The sequence below is a fragment of the Gadus macrocephalus genome, chromosome 2 (genome assembly GCF_031168955.1).
Source record: "Gadus macrocephalus chromosome 2, ASM3116895v1".
Classification (NCBI taxonomy): domain Eukaryota; kingdom Metazoa; phylum Chordata; class Actinopteri; order Gadiformes; family Gadidae; genus Gadus; species Gadus macrocephalus.
In genome coordinates this window covers 3,189,101-3,201,287 of record NC_082383.1, presented here as the reverse complement: position 1 = coordinate 3,201,287, position 12,187 = coordinate 3,189,101, and positions in this window count along the sequence as shown.

Sequence of the window (12,187 nt, the reverse complement as noted above, 5' to 3'; positions counted from 1 at the left end):
AGACGCCTTTCAGAACGCCGCCTCAGTCAACAAGCAGGGGGGGGGGGGGGGGGGAGAAGACTGTGCCACACAAGGAACTATCTGCCCATGTCAGTTATCTGGTGTGTCTGTATGTGTGTGTGTGTGTGTGTGTGTGTCTGTGTGTGTGTGTCTGTGTGCGTTTTTGTCTGTGTGCGTGTGTGTCTGTGAGTGTGTGTGTGTGTGTGTGTCTGTGTGCGTGTGTGTGTCTGTGTGTGTGTGTGTCTGTGTTTATGTATGTTTGTGTGTTTGTGTGTGTGTGTCTGTGTGTATGTATGTGTCTGTGCACGTGTATGTGTGTCTGTATGTCTGTGTGTGTCTGTGTGTGTCTGTGTGTGTTTGTGCGTGTGTGTAAGTGTAAGTGTAAGAGTAAGTTTGTGTACGCATGTGTGTGTATGTGTATGTGTCTGTGCGTGGGTGTGTTTGTGTGTTCTAATTAAAATGACTGCATGTGCTGAGAGGAGAGTTCTCAATCAGTGAAGGTTTCAATGCTTGCAGATTTTTGATGCAATTAGTTGTCAAGTCTGAATATAGCCATCATATATAGCCGTCATTGCTATGCAAACTTCACGTAAAATAGAAATGAACGGGGTGAGTTTCACAGACAAGCACGATAGTTTTGTGTGAGGGCTACAGCGAGAGGATAAGTGATATACTTTAATAATTGAATGCTGCCCCCTAGTGGACAACACAGCTTCACACCTGGAATGAGAACTCATGCTCATCGCTTGAGCTGTCCAATTAAAGGTGAATTGATTCAACGGCGCCTTAATTACGTGGTTTTTCAGATTGTGGTTTTTCAAATCAAGAAATCCCATTATGCACTCTGACGTACAAGCCCTATACTAGGGTTTGTAAATCAGAATTTATTATGGGATTTATTTTTGTGAGTCTACCTACAAAAAGTCAACATAAGGCTCCTCAACTGCACCATTAAGGCTTCAATCAAAGGCTGAACAATTATATAGGGCCTATACTATAGCCTTATGGGTCTATGGCCGCTATGGCTTTGTTTGGCCCTATGGTATAGCCCCCATGTTTTATTCGATGCATTTCGACAGTGTTACCCCTTATGGGTTTTTCATGAAGACAGATAAAAAACAACACTGTAACCCTCTACGTTCCATTTGATAAATACAACAGTGTTACCCCTTATGTTTTTTTCCCATGTTGCCTGATGAAAAACCACAGTGTTACCCCTTATATTTTATTTGACAAGGACAATTTCTATTTATTTTTTTAATATGTTTTTTTTCATGACGACCAAAAAAATACGACAGTGTTACCCATTATATTTTGTTTGACAAAGACAACAGTGTTACCCCTTATGTTTTTATTCATGACGACCAATAAAAAAAACAACAGTGTTAACCCTTATGTTTTTTTTCATGACGACCAATAAAAAAACAACAGTGTCACCCGTTATGTTTTTTTTCATGACGACCAATAAAAAACGACAGTGTTATCCTTTATGTTTTTTTTCATGACGACCAATAAAAAACAACGGTGTTACCCCTTATGTTTTTTTCATGACGACCAAAGAAAAACAACAGTGTCACCCCTCATGTTTTCTTTGATAAAAACGACAGTGTTACCCCCTATGTTTTAATGGATAAATATATACAGTGTTACCCCTTATGTTTATTTCATGACGGCCGATAAAAAGGACAGTGTTACCCCTTATGTTTTGTTTCATGACGACCAATAAAAAACAGCAGTGTTACCCCTTATGTCTTTTTTCATGACGACCAAAGAAAAACAACAGTGTTAGCCCCTATGTTTTTTCCATGTTGACCAATAAATAACGCCAATTTTACGGGGATCCGAACCTGAGCTGTTTAGAGTTTTAACCTCTGAACTTGTCAATGCACCATCAAGACACAGAATAACGTCAACAAAATGGTTATACTTGACTTTATATTTCGCATTAAATAGAAATATGAGTCATCCTACAGAGTACATCAACCGGACTTGAACCCCGGTCTCCAGGGGGTTACCTCACAGCTGTCGCCACTGGGTTAGGCAGAGTGCACTCCACTGCACCGCTGAGGCGATGACAAAACACAATAATCAATCATCAATAAAGAAGATATACATGACATTAAAATATATGTGTGTATTTCTATTATTTCCCTTATGTTTTTTTTCATGACGACCAATAAAAAACGACAGTGTTACCCCTTATGGATTTTTCATGACGACTGATAAAAAACGACAGTGTTACCCCTTATATTTTTTTACATTTAATTTAATTTTATTTTTTTCATGACGACCAATAGAAAACAACAGTGTTACCCCTTATGTTTTTTTTCATGATACCAATAAAAATAAGCAGTGTTACCCCTTATGTATTTTTTCATGACGACCAAAGAAAAACAACAGTGTTAGCCCCTATGTTTTTTTTCATGACGACCAATAAAAAACAACAGTGTTACCCCTCATGTTTTTTTCATGACGACTGATGAAAAACGACAGTGTTAACCCTTATATATTTTTTCACTTCATTTTATTCATTTTTTTCATGACGACCTATAAAAAACAACAGTGTTTCCCCTTTTATTTTTTTCATGACGACCAATAAAAAACAACAGTGTTACCCCTTAAGTTTTTTTTCATGACGACCAATAAAAAACAACAGTGTTACCCCTTATGTATTTTTTCATGACGACCAAAGATAAACGACAGTGTTACCCCTTATATTTATTTTCATTTCATTATTATTTATTTTTTTCATGACGACCAATAAAAAACAACAGGGTTACCCCCCATGTTTTTTTCATGACGACCGATAAATAACGACAGTGACGACCATAAGTGTTACCCCTTATGTCTTTTTTCATGACGACCAATGAAAATGATCAGTGTTACCCCTTATGTTTTTTTTCATGACGACCAATAAAAAACAACAGTGTTACCCCTTATGTTTTTTTTCATGACGACCAAAGAAAAACAACAGTGTTACCCCCTATGTTTTTTTTCATGACGACCAATAAAAAACAACAGTGTTACCCCTTATGTATTTTTTCATGACGACCAATGAAAATAAGCAGTGTTACCCCTTATGTTTTTTTTCATGAAGACCAATAAAAAACAACAGTGTCACCCCTTATGTTTTTTTTCATGACGACAAAAGAGAAACAACAGTGTTACCCCTTATGTTTCTTTTCATGACGACCAATAAAAAACAACAGTGTTACCCCTTATGTTTTTTTTCATAACGACCAATAAAAAACAACAGTGTTACCCCTTATGTTTCTTTCATGACGGCCGATAAAAAGGACAGTGTTACCCCTTATGTTTTGTTTCATGACGACCAATAAAAAACAGCAGTGTTACCCCTTATGTTTTTTTTCATGACGACCAATAAAAAACAACAGTGTTACCCCCTATGTTTTTTTTCATGACAACCAATAAATACGACAGTGTTACCCCTTGTGTTTTTTTTCATGACGACCAAAGAGAAACAACAGTGTTACCCTGAGGCGATGACAATACATCAATAAAGAGGATATACATGACATTAAAATGTATGTGTGTATTTCTATTATTTCCCTTATGTTTTTTTTCATGACGACCAATAAAAATGACAGTGTTACCCCTTATGGATTTTTCATGACGACCAATAAAAAACAACAGTTTTACCCCTGATGTTTTTTTTCATGACGATCTATAAAAAACAACAGTGTTACCCCTTTTTTTTTTTTCATGACGACCGAAAAAAAACGACAGTGTTACCCCTTATGTTTTTTTTCATGTCACCAATAAAAATAAGCAGTGTTACCCCTTATGTATTTTTTCATGACGACCAAAGATAAACGACAGTGTTACCCCTTATATTTATTTTCATTTCATTATTATTATTTTTTTTCATGACGACCAATAAAAAACAACAGGGTTACCCCTCATGTTTTTTCATGACGACCGATAAATAACGTCAGTGTTACCCCTTATGTCTTTTTTCATGACGACCAATGAAAATGATCAGTCTTACCCCTTATGTTTTTTTTCATGACGACAAATAAAAAACAACAGTGTTACCCCTTATTTTTTTTTTCATGACGACCTATAAAAAACAACAGTGTTACCCATTTTATTTTTTTCATGACAACCGAAAAAAAACGACAGTGTTACCCCTTATGTTTTTATTCATGACACCAATAAAAATAAGCAGTGTTACCCCCTATGTTTTTTTTCATGACGACCAATAAAAAACAAAAGTGTTACCCCATATGTTTTTTTTCATGTCACCAATAAAAATAAGCAGTGTTACCCCTTATGTATTTTTTCATGACGACCAAAGATAAACGACAGTGTTACCCCTTATATTTATTTTCATTTCATTATTATTATTTTTTTTCATGACGACCAATAAAAAACAACAGGGTTACCCCTCATGTTTTTTCATGACGACCGATAAATAACGTCAGTGTTACCCCTTATGTCTTTTTTCATGACGACCAATGAAAATGATCAGTCTTACCCCTTATGTTTTTTTTCATGACGACAAATAAAAAACAACAGTGTTACCCCTTATTTTTTTTTCATGACGACCTATAAAAAACAACAGTGTTACCCATTTTATTTTTTTCATGACAACCGAAAAAAAACGACAGTGTTACCCCTTATGTTTTTATTCATGACACCAATAAAAATAAGCAGTGTTACCCCTTATGTTTTTTTTCATGACGACCAATAAAAAACAAAAGTGTTACCCCATATGTATTTTTTCATGACGACCAAAGAAAAACAACAGTGTTAGCCCCTATGTTTTTTTTCATGACGACCAATAAAAAACAACAGTGTTACCCCTTATGTTTTTTTCATGACGACTGATAAAAAACGACAGTGTTACCCCTTATATATTTTTTCACTTCATTTTATTATTTTTTTTCATGACGACCTATAAAAAACAACAGTGTTACCCCTTTTATTTTTTTCATGACGACCAATAAAAAACAACAGGGTTACCCCTTATGTTTTTTTCCATGACACCAATATAAATAAGCAGTGTTACCCCTTTTATTTTTTTCATGACGACCAATAAAAAACAACAGTGTTACCCCTTATGTTTTTTTTCATGACGACCAATAAAAAACAACAGTGTTACCCCCTATGTTTTAATGGATAAATATATACAGTGTTACCCCTTATGTTTATTTCATGACGGCCGATAAAAAGGACAGTGTTACCCCTTATGTTTTGTTTCATGACGACCAATAAAAAACAGCAGTGTTACCCCTTAAGTCTTTTTTCATGACGACCAAAGAAAAACAACAGTGTTAGCCCCTATGGTTTTTTCCATGTTGACCAATAAATAACGCCAATTTTACGGGGATCCGAACCTGAGCTGTTTAGAGTTTTAACCTCTGAACTTGTCAATGGACCATCAAGACACAGAAAAAACGTCAACAAAATGGTTATACTTGACTTTATATTTGGCATTAAATAGAAATATGAGTCATCCTACAGAGTACATCAACCGGACTTGAACCCCGGTCTCCAGGGGGTTACCTCACAGCTGTCGCCACTGGGTTAGGCAGAGTGCACTCCACTGCACCACTGAGGCGATGACAAAACACAATAATCAATCATCAATAAAGAAGATATACATGACATTAAAATATATGTGTGTATTTCTATTATTTCCCTTATGGATTTTTCATGACGACTGATAAAAAACGACAGTGTTACCCCTTATATTTTTTTACATTTAATTAAATTTTATTTTTTTCATGACGACCAATAGAAAACAACAGTGTTACCCCTTTTATTTTTTTCATGACGACCGAATAAAAACGACAGTGTTACCCCTTATGTTTTTTTTCATGATACCAATAAAAATAAGCAGTGTTACCCCTTATGTATTTTTTCATGACGACCAAAGAAAAACAACAGTGTTAGCCCCTATGTTTTTTTTCATGACGACCAATAAAAAACAACAGTGTTACCCCTTATGTTTTTTTCATGACGACTGATAAAAAACGACAGTGTTAACCCTTATATATTTTTTCACTTCATTTTATTATTTTTTTTCATGACGACCTATAAAAAACAACAGTGTTACCCCTTTTATTTTTTTCATGACGACCAATAAAAAACAACAGGGTTACCCCTTATGTTTTTTTCCATGACACCAATATAAATAAGCAGTGTTACCCCTTTTATTTTTTTCATGACGACCAATAAAAAACAACAGTGTTACCCCTTATGTTTTTTTTCATGACGACCAATAAAAAACAACAGTGTTACCCCCTATGTTTTAATGGATAAATATATACAGTGTTACCCCTTATGTTTATTTCATGACGGCCGATAAAAAGGACAGTGTTACCCCTTATGTTTTGTTTCATGACGACCAATAAAAAACAGCAGTGTTACCCCTTATGTCTTTTTTCATGACGACCAAAGAAAAACAACAGTGTTAGCCCCTATGGTTTTTTCCATGTTGACCAATAAATAACGCCAATTTTACGGGGATCCGAACCTGAGCTGTTTAGAGTTTTAACCTCTGAACTTGTCAATGGACCATCAAGACACAGAAAAAACGTCAACAAAATGGTTATACTTGACTTTATATTTCGCATTAAATAGAAATATGAGTCATCCTACAGAGTACATCAACCGGACTTGAACCCCGGTCTCCAGGGGGTTACCTCACAGCTGTCGCCACTGGGTTAGGCAGAGTGCACTCCACTGCACCACTGAGGCGATGACAAAACACAATAATCAATCATCAATAAAGAAGATATACATGACATTAAAATATATGTGTGTATTTCTATTATTTCCCTTATGTTTTTTTTCATGACGACCAATAAAAAACGACAGTGTTACCCCTTATGGATTTTTCATGACGACTGATAAAAAACGACACTGTTACCCCTTATATTTTTTTACATTTAATTTTATTTTATTTTTTTCATGACGACCAATAGAAAACAACAGTGTTACCCCTTTTATTTTTTTCATGACGACCGAATAAAAACGACAGTGTTACCCCTTATGTTTTTTTTCATGATACCAATAAAAATAAGCAGTGTTACCCCTTATGTATTTTTTCATGACGACCAAAGAAAAACAACAGTGTTAGCCCCTATGTTTTTTTTCATGACGACCAATAAAAAACAACAGTGTTACCCCTTATGTTTTTTTCATGACGACTGATGAAAAACGACAGTGTTAACCCTTATATATTTTTTCACTTCATTTTATTTATTTTTTTCATGACGACCTATAAAAAACAACAGTGTTTCCCCTTTTATTTTTTTCATGACGACCAATAAAAAACAACAGTGTTACCCCTTATGTATTTTTTCATGACGACCAAAGATAAACAACAGTGTTACCCCTTTTATTTTTTTCATGACAACCGAAAAAAAACGACAGTGTTACCCATTATGTTTTTATTCATGACACCAATAAAAATAAGCAGTGTTACCCCTTATGTTTATTTTCATTACGACCAATAAAAAACAACAGTGTTACCCATTATGGTTTTTTTCATGACGACCAATAAAAAACAACAGTGTTACCCCTTATGTATTTTTTCATGACGACCAATAAAAATAAGCAGTGTTACCCCTAATGTTTTTTTTCATGAAGACCAATAAAAAACAAGTGTTACCCCTTATGTTTTTTTTCATGACGACCAATAAAAAACAACAGTGTTACCCCTTATGTTTCTTTTCATGACGACCAATAAAAAACAACAGTGTTACCCCTTATGTTTTTTTTCATGACGACCAATAAAAAACAACAGTGTTACCCCTTATGTTTCTTTCATGACGGCCGATAAAAAGGACAGTGTTACCCCTTATGTTTTGTTTCATGACGACCAATAAAAAACAGCAGTGTTACCCCTTATGTTTTTTTTCATGACGACCAATAAAAAACAACAGTGTTACCCCCTATGTTTTTTTTCATGACAACCAATAAATACGACAGTGTTACCCCTTGTGTTTTTTTTCATGACGACCAAAGAGAAACAACAGTGTTACCCTGAGGCGATGACAATACATCAATAAAGAGGATATACATGACATTAAAATGTATGTGTGTATTTCTATTATTTCCCTTATGTTTTTTTTCATGACGACCAATAAAAAACAACAGTGTTACCCCTTTTATTTTTTTCATGACAACCGAAAAAAAACGACAGTGTTACCCATTATGTTTTTATTCATGACACCAATAAAAATAAGCAGTGTTACCCCTTATGTTTTTTTTCATGACGGCCTATAAAAAACAACAGTGGTACCCCTTATGTATTTTTTTCATGACGACCAATAAAAAACAACAGTGTTACCCCTTATGTTTTTTTTCATGACGAACAATAGAAAACAACAGTGTTACCCCTTTTATTTTTTTCATGACAACCGAAAAAAAACGACAGTGTTACCCATTATGTTTTTATTCATGACACCAATAAAAATAAGCAGTGTTACCCCTTATGTTTTTTTTCATGACGACCTATAAAAAACAACAGTGGTACCCCTTATGTATTTTTTTATGACGACCAATAAAAAACAACAGTGTTACCCCTTATTTTTTTTTTCATGACGACCTAGAAAAAACAACAGTGTTACCCCTTTTATTTTTTTCATGACAACCGAAAAAAAACGACAGTGTTACCCATTATGTTTTTATTCATGACACCAATAAAAATAAGCAGTGTTACCCCTTATGTTTTTTTTCATGACGACCAATAAAAAACAAAAGTGTTACCCCATATGTATTTTTTCATGACGACCAAAGAAAAACAACAGTGTTAGCCCCTATGTTTTTTTTCATGACGACCAATAAAAAACAACAGTGTTACCCCTTATGTTTTTTTCATGACGACTGATAAAAAACGACAGTGTTACCCCTTATATATTTTTTCACTTCATTTTATTATTTTTTTTCATGACGACCTATAAAAAACAACAGTGTTACCCCTTTTATTTTTTTCATGACGACCAATAAAAACAACAGGGTTACCCCTTATGTTTTTTTCCATGACACCAATATAAATAAGCAGTGTTACCCCTTTTATTTTTTTCATGACGACCAATAAAAAACAACAGTATTACCCCTTATGTTTTTTTTCATGACGACCAATAAAAAACAACAGTGTTACCCCTTATGTATTTTTTCATTTTATTTTTATTTTTTTCATGACAACCAATGAAAAACAACAGTGTTACCCCTTATGTTTTTTTTCATGACGACCTATAAAAAATAACAGTGTTACCCCTTATGTATTTTTTCATGACGACCAAAGATAAACGACAGTGTTACCCCTTATATTTATTTTCATTTCATTATTATTTTTTTTTTCATGACGACCAATAAAAAACAACAGGGTTACCCCTTATGTTTTTTTCATGACGACCGATAAATAACGACAGTGTCTTCATTTTTTTTTTTTTTTTTTTTTCATGACAACCAATGAAAAACAACAGTGTTACCCCTTATGTTTTTTTTCATGACGACCTATAAAAAACAACAGTGGTACCCCTTATGTATTTTTTTCATGACGACCAATAAAAAACAACAGTGTTACCCCTTATGTTTTTTTTCATGACGAACAATAGAAAAAAACAGTGTTACCCCTTATGTATTTTTTCATGACGACCAAAGATAAACGACAGTGTTACCCCTTATATTTATTTTCATTTCATTATTATTTTTTTTTTCATGACGACCAATAAAAAACAACAGGGTTCCCCCTTATGTTTTTTTCATGACGACCGATAAATAACGACAGTGTTACCCCTTATGTCTTTTTTCATGACGACCAATGAAAATGATCAGTGTTACCCCTTATGTTTTTTTTCATGACGACCGATAAAAAACAACAGTGTTACCCCTTATGTATTTTTTCATGACGACCAATGAAAATGATCAGTGTTACCCCTTATGTTTTTTTTCATGACGACCGATAAAAAACCACAGGGTTACCCCTTATGTTTTTTTCCATGACACCAATATAAATAAGCAGTGTTACCCCTTTTTTTTTTTTCATGACAACCAATGAAAAACAACAGTGTTACCCCTTATGTTTTTTTTCATGACGACCTATAAAAAACAACAGTGTTACCCCTTTTATTTTTTTCTGCTTAACTGACGCTGGGTTAAGCAGAGTGCACTCCACTGCACCACTGAGGCGATCACAATATATCAATAAAGAGGATATACATGACTTTAAAATGTATGTGTGCATTTCTATTATTTCCTTTATGTTTTTTTTCATGACGACCAATAAAAAACGACAGTGTTACCCTTTATGGATTTTTCATGACGACTGATAAAAAACGACAGTGTTACCCCTTTTATTTTTTTCATGACAACCAATGAAAAACAACAGTGTTACCCCTTATGTTTTTTTTCATGACGACCTATAAAAAACAACAGTGTTACCCCTTTTATTTTTTTCATGACGACCAATAAAAAACAACAATGTTACCCCTTATGTTTTTTTTCATGACGACCAATAAAAAACAAGTGTTACCCCTTATGTATTTTTTCACGACGACCAAAGATAAACGACAGTGTTACCCCTTATATTTATTTTCATTTCATTATTATTATTTTTTTCATGACGACCAATAAAAAACAACAGGGTTACCCCTTATGTTTTTTTCATGACGACCGATAAATAACGACAGTGTTACCCCTTATGTCTTTTTTCATAACGACCAATGAAAATGATCAGTGTTACCCCTTATGTTTTTTTTCATGACGACCGATAAATAACAACAGTGTTACCCCTTATGTTTTTTTTCATGACGACCTATAAAAAACAACAGTGTTACCCCTTTTATTTTTTTCATGACGACCAATAAAAAACAACAGTGTTACCCCTTATGTTTTTTTTCATGACGACCAATAAAAAACAAGTGTTACCCCTTATGTATTTTTTCACGACGACCAAAGATAAACGACAGTGTTACCCCTTATATTTATTTTCATTTCATTATTATTATTTTTTTCATGACGACCAATAAAAAACAACAGGGTTACCCCTTATGTTTTTTTCATGACGACCGATAAATAACGACAGTGTTACCCCTTATGTCTTTTTTCATGACGACCAATGAAAATGATCAGTGTTACCCCTTATGTTTTTTTTCATGACGACCGATAAATAACGACAGTGTTACCCCTTATGTTTATTTCATGACGTCCGATAAAATTGACAGTTACCCCTCATGTTTTTTCCATGTTGACCAATATATAACACCAAATTTACGGGGATCCGAACCTGAGCTGTTAGAGTATTAACCTCTGAACTTGTCAGTGCACCATCAAGACACAGAATAAAGTCAACAAAATGGTTATACTTGACTATATATTTCGCATGAAATAGAAATATGAGTCATCCAACAGAGGACATCAACCGGACTTGAACCCCGGTCTCCAGGGGGTTACCTCACAGCTGACGCCAGTAGGTTAGGCAGAGTGCACTCCACTGCACCACGAGGCGATGACAATCTATCAATAAAGAGGATATACATGACATTAAAATGTATGTGTGTATTTCTATTATTTCCTTTATGTTTTTTTTTCATGACGACCAATAAAAAACGACAGTGTTACCCTTTATGGATTTTTCATGACGACTGATAAAAAACGACAGTGTTACCCCTTTTATTTTTTTCATGACGACCAATAAAAAACAACAGTGTTACCCCTTATGTTTTTTTTCATGACACCGATAAAAATAAGCAGTGTTACCCCTTATGTTTTTTTTCATTTCATTATTATTTATTTTTTTCATGACGACCAATAAAAAACAACAGGGTTACCCCTTATGATTTTTTCATGACGACCGATAAATAACGACAGTGTTACCCCTTATGTCTTTTTTCATGACGACCAATGAAAATGATCAGTGTTACCCCTTATGTTTTTTTTCATGACGACTGATAAAAAACGACAGTGTTACCCCTTATATATTTTTTCACTTCATTTTATTTATTTTTTTCATGACTAATGAAAAACAACAGTGTTACCCCTTATGTTTTTTTTCATGACGACCTATAAAAAACAACAGTGTTACCCCTTTTATTTTTTTCATGACGACCAATAAAAAACAACAGTGTTACCCCTTATGTATTTTTTCATGACGACCAAAGATAAACGACAGTGTTACCCCTTATATTTATTTTCATTTCATTATTATTTA